The 8,344-nt window shown below is 38.0% G+C and overlaps 1 pseudogene; it reads left to right on the top strand.

Moving 5' to 3' along the window:
• Positions 1-723: 723 nt before the first annotated feature.
• Positions 724-1,555, top strand: LOC135269926 (melanoma-associated antigen B18-like; annotated as a pseudogene).
• Positions 1,556-8,344: the final 6,789 nt, after the last annotated feature.

Here is an 8,344-nt window from a genome sequence, read left to right as displayed (position 1 = left end):
GCAAGAAGGCAGCTACTTGCTGCCCAAGAAGAGAATCTGCAGCAGAAACCAACGCTGAGGACACCTTAATCTTAGACTTCTAACCTCCAGAACCCTGAGGTAAATACATTTCTGGGTTTAAAAAAAAAATGTTATTTAAGGCACACAGTCTATGTTATTTTGTTATGACAACCTGAGCAGACTAATACACTACCTTACATGTAGCATTCAAGATGGCAACCAGAATTTGGCTGGTATTTTCCAAAATCAACCCTGGAGAAACTATAGAAAGGAGAATGAGAGAACAGTATCAACAACAGCAAAGAAATAAAAATGAGAAATTCCTGAGGAACAATAAGTCTGAGTTGAACTATTACTTATATGTGGGAAACAGGTGGGGCATACCCTCAAGTGGAAACAGAGTCTGTAGCTTGAAACAGAAGCAGAAGACAGAATTAGTTGGAGGAAAGGTTTTGAAGTTCGATCCATGCTTCTTCCCAGTGTGCCTTGAGACAATGAATTTATACTGTTGCACTGAATAATACAATCTGAGATGGCACCTCAGACTCTGTGCGCCAGTACCATATGAGAATATCATGACAGCACAAAAGTTTTGGGTTGGCTGAAACAGCATGATTCTAGAAGCTGTGCTTATTAACCACCCAAAGCTGGAATGCTGTTTTGTAGTGCAGCTTCCCCTATGTATCTAGCCTGAGACTTTGACCCATTCTCAAGGTTTTCAGTATGGAAACGACCCAGAGCTTTCAGGGAGTTGGTATTTCCCACAAAGCCTTTAATGAAAAAGCCAAGAGAACTCCCTACTCCTCCCCCGATACCCAGGGTAGAAATCTGATGGGAAAACCTACCCCAGAGACAATGTTGTTGGTGCAGTTCCTGCTGCGCAAGTACAACACGAGGGAGCCCATAACGAAGCATGACATGCTAAAGTATGTCATCAAAAAGGACAAGGCGCACTTCCATGAGATTCTCAAGAAAGCCTCTGAGCTCATGGTGCTGGCCTTCGGCATTGATGTGAAGGAAGTCGATCCAACCAGGCACTACTATGTCCTATCAGCAAATTGAATCGCACCTGTGATGCAAGGCTGAGTGGTCAGGAGATGATGCCCAAGACTGGCCTCCTGGTGACTATCCTGTGTGTGATCTTTATGAAGAGCAACTGTGCCACTGAGGAAGATATCTTGGAAGTGCTTAATGCAATGGGGATAGATGCCAGAAAGAACCACTGTTTCTATGGGGAGCCCAAGAGAAGCTCATCACCCAAGATTACCTAAAAGAAAGATACCTGGTGCACCGGCAGGTACCTAACAGTGATCCTGTGCACTATGAACTTCTGTGGGGTCCCAGAGCCCATGTAGAAACCAGCAAGATGAGAGTCCTCGAGTTATCGGCCAAGATCCATGATACTGTCCCCAGTTCCTTTCCATCTTTGTATGAAGAAGCTTTGCGAGATGAAGAAGAGCGAGTCTGTGCCAGACTTGCAGCTATGCTTCCTACTAGTGCCACGGCCACTGCACGTTGCGGGGTCAATTCCAGCAGCTGCTTCTCCCACTCCTAGAGAAGTCTGAAGCCCTTTCCTCAGTTTGAAGAGAACACTCAATCTTTTCAGTAGTGGGGGCCCAGGCGGTGTTAGAGGGAATATAGTACAAATTATATCTGCATTCCTGTCCTACATGAGAAGCTTGTACACTTACCTTTTTTGTTGAAAGTTTTTAAATGTTATTTATTCTATAAAAATGTTAATTAGCTTTAAAATCTAGCTGTATGAATAATGTTGTTACATATTTAATGCTGTTTATGATGCTTTAGAGTTAAGAAGATTTTTTATCTGTTAAAACAAATTGAGAAACTTTTCATCTTATTTAGTGATCTGGAGCAAGAAAACATGACACTGAAATAGGCATTTCCTTAGAAATGTGAAATAATCAGCAGTAAAATAGTTGGGATTAAGAAATAGAGAAAAAAGTTAAAGATGGTAAACTCTTGTATTCACTTGTTTCTTCTGTTGTTCTGTAAAATAGAAGTTATATACCTGGATTTGCTTTGCTTATTCAAGAATGTAGAAAGCATTAAAGAGTTAACAAATTTGACCTCTTGTTCACTAGGTTTTTATTCCTCAAACATTAGCTTTGGAAAGCTCCCTGGTAGTACCAGGGATGGTTAAAAAAAAAAAAAAAAAAGAAGTCCAAGCCACTGTCCATAAAATTTTAGAGTCAGTAACAGCTATCATATAAGGAAGACGGTGAGATACCATATAAGACATAAAAGACAAATGAAAAAAAAATGTATGCTGGAGGGAGCTGGAAAAGGGGAGGTCCAGAGGAGAGTAGTCAAATGTAAATGCCCTGAGGCAAGGCAATTTGGGACTTTGGAAAACTTCAAGTCCCTCAATGGGGGGTGATTTTAAGTTAAGCTGCATGGTGGATCAGAGGAGGAGATGAGAGTGGTGAGAGGGGCAGGATCCTTGGTGGTGTGTCTCAGAGTTAAGAGACAGTCTGGAATGGAGAACTGCCTTTAGCTTTTGACTTTAAGCAGTTCTCCACTTAGTGCAGGGATGGAAAAATACCCTGTGCTATTGTCCCAGTGCAAAAACTAGGTGTTCTATGCACTTCATTTCCAGCCATTTTCTGAGAAATAGGGGTGATACACTCAAGGCAGGTGGGATGCCCAGAGGTCATTGTGTTGGCACTTTTTGCCTTGGGTTGGGGAGTCCATTCAAAGGGCATTTTAACTAGATATAACTTAACTTCAGTATAATTTGGAAAATTAAGGGAGGGCTATATTTTGTTAGAAAGTAAATGAATGACAATTAAGGGGTGGTTTGGATCAAAGGGCAAGTGGAAGGGAGGGAAAGAGTTGGATTTTGACATATATTCCAGGAGCATTGAGTTGCATCCAGATGGGGAGAATTCCCCAACATTCAAATTAAATATACCCTGAAAGGAGGAAAACTTACTGAGGTTTTTTTTCTCTTTCTTTCTTTCTTTCCTTTCTTTCCGTATTTCTTTCCTTTCTTTCTTGACAGAATTTTTGGCTAATTTGGTGTTCTGTGTCCTACAGTGCTGTATATTCATGGACATTCATTTCTTGTGGATTAAAAAACAAAACCATAACCAAAAATATCCCAGTTGAAGCGATGGTATCACCCAGGGTAAAAAAAAAAATCATGGTAATAAATGTCACTCTTTAATGTCTCAATGCACACCAGTCACTGTGCCAGGTGCTTTACATGCATCACACACAACACAGTCCAACAGTCCTAGGGGACAGGGCTAATCAAGCCCACTTCACCAATGAAGAGATCAATGCTCATAGAATTGGGTAATGTGTCTACTTCACGCAGCTAGTAAGTGACAGGATGGGACTAGACTCCTGGTCTGAATTCCTCTGGAGCTCACACTGTTCCACTCCTCCCAGCCTGAGGCAGATCTTGGGTCTATTAATTCATTTCTCTTCTCAGTACTCCAAGATGTCTCTCAGACAAACAAAATAAAGATCCTGTGTCTGAAGCACTAAAAGCAGGTCTGAAAAAAAGGAAAGGGAGAGTGAGAATCAGACACTATCTGGGACTATCTATGGGGTTCATTGGCCTGAAGTCCTCCCTCTCTTAGCCCCAGATTCTTCCAGGGCTGACTCTGTCCTGGTCCCTTCACATGAGTTCAGTCCAGTACTTTCCCACATTACTGTGCCCTTCCTCTGGGTCTTCCCCAGTGTGCTTTCCAGTCCAAAATGGAACTGACCTGCTGGTCAGCTGCACTGAGTCCTTCTCTGGAGCCTGCACCTGCTCCTAGAGGAACACACAGCCTGGACTCACCTGCCTTCTCCAAGACTTAACTGACACTCCAACTGCCTATAGGTCCTGCCCTTTACTGTGGACCCCCTTGACAGAATAAGCCCCTTCCTTGTATTGTAATTGTTCACTTAAAACAGTGAAGCTTAGAGACCTCTTGAATGCATCTGGAAAACACACTCAAAGCGTTCTCATATCTGCTAGTTGGGAAAGTCTGATTTGGCACAGAATCTACTGATATCTTGCTTTATAACCTGGAGGCTAGAGAGAAGATTTTGGAAATGATCCTGAGGTTTGAGGTCAAATTTTAATGGAGTTAATTATTTGAACTGGCCTCTGAACACATACACCAGTTAGTGAACTTACCTAGGTGGTCCAAAATCAAAGCCTCCTCCATAGGTAGTCAAAGACCACGGGAATCAGTGTATAAGCAAACATCTACTGTGGCTAAATCTCTAAAAACCCAGGAGTCTCTAGGTGATTAGAAAATGGTTCCATGGCAGATGTGCTAGCTTTGATAAGAAAAGAAGAAATAATTCAACATTATTCCCCTTCCCCTTGTCTTTCTGTTTACTTCTAAGGAAAATTGTGGTTTTAAGTAATAGTGCAGATATTCTCACTGTCCCAAAATTCTAACAATATGCATAAATCACAATTCCCCTTAGTTACTACATTTCATCAAAATCAATATCTCTCCTCAGAAGTAATCACAATTAATAATGTTTGTTGTTTTAAACGTATTCTAGGCATTTCCTTCCATAATATGCTATAAAAAGTACATTATGAGTTTTTAACATGTAACATAGATGGATAACAGTGTACATAGTGTTTTTCCTCCTGCCATTTTCACTGAATGAAATAAATGCAAAATCTTTCTGTGAGAGTACATATAGATCCACCTTACACTTTTAACTACTCCCTAGAATTCTAAAGTGTGTATGTGCCGTAAATAATTTGACCAATCTCCTCCAGATGGACACATTAGTTATTTCCCATTTGTTGCTATCATTTGTAAACTGATACTAACATCATTGACCAAGAATTCTTGGGCAAATATGCATGTTTTCTTACAGGAAAGACACAGCAAAGTGTAAATTGTATTAAAGTGGAAAAAATGTGATAATTGTAAATATTTATTAATATTTCTGAAATTCTGTTCTAATAAAGCTGTATCAATTCATATTCTTACATATTAATGTATGTGAATAATCTACATTCTCATAGACATTTTATTTTATCAACCTTTTAAATTTTGGTCAAACCTTTGGGTGATAATATATGATCTCACTGTTATTTTAATTTCCTTGTTTTCTAAGTAGGTTGAGCAGAAAATTAACTTAATCCCTCATCCACAGAAAGTGGGATTCCTTTAGTGATGTCTTGGGTACCAGGACTTTCTGGACATGCTTCAAAATTCTGAAACATCAATAAGATAGTTCCCTGTACTTTGAAGAGGAAGAAGTTGATCAGAATCACCAGGTGCTAGGGAATGGGTGTATACAGGATACTCTCAGCTAGTGAGAAACATCATGAGGACCTGGGGAGAGAGATCACCAAGTTTATAGAGCACGTGTCCCCAAAGGTCAGGATTCCATGATATAGTCTGTATATAACTGTTTGTTCTACCATGGTTGTCAATATTTTAGATGTGGGACCTTGTATTGCAACTTAAGCCTTCTTCATAAATCAAATCTCTGACTTGAAAGCAGAGAAGTCTGGGTAGGGGAACTGCAAGCCAATTGTCCTGTCTATTCGGCACCCCTTCATCCCACCCAGGCCTGTGGTCACTTAAACCTACACATCACTGGGGTTCCCTAAGCACTATTGTGAAAGCTTGGTGCTAGAAGACTCTTCCTCAGACATGGACTTGACATTCCTGCACAGAAATCTATCTGTGTGGATCCCATTCTACCCAATACACTGTATGCCAAATTTGCTGCTTAGCTCTCCAGCACTGTAGAAATGTGGCCACCTACCCCTGCATGCCCAGCCTACCTTGCCATCCCATCTCTTGTTTTCAAACCCCTCATTGCCCACCCCACTCCCACCTGGACACACACAGGCACATTCTGTCCTCCTATTCACTCATCTCTTTTCTATTTTCAGCAGAGGACTGGCTGCCCTCTCTTCAACCCACCATCCTCATTAGTAATTTGCATAGACCTTGCCTTCATGCTGACCCCAACCCCTGTCTCCATTCTCTTTCTAGACCTGTTTCAAACTCTCCTGTGGGAAAGAGAACTCTGGTACTCCCTTTACCTAGTATCCTTTTATCATTTAAGAGGATGGTTGGATTTCTTGTCACCCATGTCTCTCTTTTGAAAGTCTTCTCAGTTCACGTCCATGTGTGCAGTCCCTCAGCAAGTGCAGGGTGCTTGGTTACCTTTGCTTTCATCTGCCGTTTCTGCTCCCCAATGTGGCATACAATAGCCTTGACTGATGCTCACATTGCTCAGTGTCAACCAAATCTATTACAGATGTGCAGCTAAATTTCCTTTAATATCACAAGCCAGAGGAGTTCTTCTATGAAGCCTAGTATTTGTTGGCTTGCATAGTCACCAGGTCTTTGCGTACTAAGTGGAAAGAATTGGCCATACCCTTTGGTACTCATAATAATCAGACGCACTTAAGAAAAGAGCATAATTCCATTTCTTTCTGCCCTTTGGGCTATTGTAATATGTTTTTCTTCTATATATGGCATATACTTTAACATAAAATGTTAATACTTTTGGATTAAGTAGTCAATTATCTTTTAAAGGCATTTAAATATTAAGTGAAATCTTTAATACCTACCCATGTAGTTACCATTTTCAATGCTCTTTATTTCTTTATATAAATCCAGATTTCCAACTGGTACCATTTCCCTTTTGCCTGAGGAATTTCTTTAACATTTCATTTATTGCACATCTATTGGTGATAATTCTTCCATGTTTTGTAATTCTGAAAAATTTTCTTATTTTCTCTTTGTTTTTGATGAAATTTTCATTCAGTATAGAATTCTAAGTTGACTTTTTTTTCTTTCAGTACTTTCTTTCAAGGTGCTCCTCCATTATCACCCACTATTTTCTACATGAAATCTTTTGTCTTTGCATATTTGTTCTATTGTAGGGCAACTCTTATTTCTCTGGCAAGTAGTATGATTAATTTTGTAAGAAACTGCTTAAACAGTTTTAAAAATTGCTGCAGTACTCATACAAATTATCAGAGTTTTGGTCATTTCACAGTTTCCTAAACTTTAGCCATTCTAGTAGGTGAATGTTCTTGTCTTCTTTGGGTTTTAATTTGAATGTTCCTGATGTGCTTGAATACTTTTTCAAGGACTTATATACGCTGTATTTATCTTTCTTTTGTGAAGTGCCTTTTCAAAATATTTTGCCTATTTTTATTAGTTAATTTTCTTTTTATTGTTGTTGTTTACATATTCTGGATATAAGTATTTTGTCAGATGTAGGTATTATCCATATCATACTTAAATCTGTAGCTTCCTTATTAATTTTCTTAATTATATGTTTTATTGAACAGATTTTTACAATTTTGTTTGTGTTTTATCATTTTTCCTTTTATTGTTCATATTTTATGGCTTTTGTTTAAGAAGTCATTAACTACTCTCAGTACGTGAAGATATTCCACTATCTTGCATTTGAGAAGCTTTAATTTCAGCTGTTGGTTTTATGATGCAACACAAATTAATTTTTGCATTGAGTTAGATAATAGCCAAAGTTCATGTTCGTCAAGTTGTTCTACCACCATTCACTGAAGATACTCATTTTCCCAATAAATTTATTTGCTACTTTGATTGAATTTTTTAGTAGTAGGAAGATTTAATTCACTGCTGTCAACTACGAAAGAGCAAATAGACTAAAAATAAAAGCATGAAGGATCTGAAGAATAGAATAAGGTTGATGTAACAGTTGTATATTGAACTTTGTTATAATAGAGAATGCACAAGCTTTTAATTAGACCCATGGTGCAATGATGTATTATAAAGATCACAAAGAAAATCACAATAAATTAGACAAAAATTGAAATAATATGATCCACAATATCAGATCACACATTTTCAGCTTAAATAGAATCAAAATGAAGATTAATTAGTTGGAAATGACAAAATTAATGGGTAATGTAAATTTGATTTTATTTCTGGATTCTCTATTTTGATTTGCTAATATATTTTCCTATCTTTAGGATAATCACTGATTTGATTACTGTGTCTTTATTGTCAATATTGAAGTCAAATGGCATAAGTATGCTAACTTTTTTTTCTTTTTCAGGACTCATGGCTATTTCCTTTAACTGTCCATATACATTTTAGAATCAGCTTGTTGATTTCTATAAGAAAAGCCAGCCATAATTTTGATAAGAATTATTTTCTATTAGTGGAATAAGTTTACTTCTTTTTGTGTTTTCAATTTGTTTACTGAAATTATTTAGCTGTTTCTTCAAATATCTTGTTTTTAAAATCCTTGAACACATTTGTAATAGATATTTTAAAGTATTTGTTTACTATTTCTGTCATCTCTGATTTTTCTCCTAATTACAATTTATCTTTTCCATCTT

The sequence above is a fragment of the Aotus nancymaae genome, unplaced genomic scaffold (genome assembly GCF_030222135.1).
Source record: "Aotus nancymaae isolate 86718 unplaced genomic scaffold, 86718_ANA_hifiasm-v0.15.2.pri h1tg000058l, whole genome shotgun sequence".
NCBI classification, from domain to species: domain Eukaryota; kingdom Metazoa; phylum Chordata; class Mammalia; order Primates; family Aotidae; genus Aotus; species Aotus nancymaae.
Note: the sequence above shows the minus strand (reverse complement) of the source record. Positions and strands in the feature narration are given on the sequence as shown.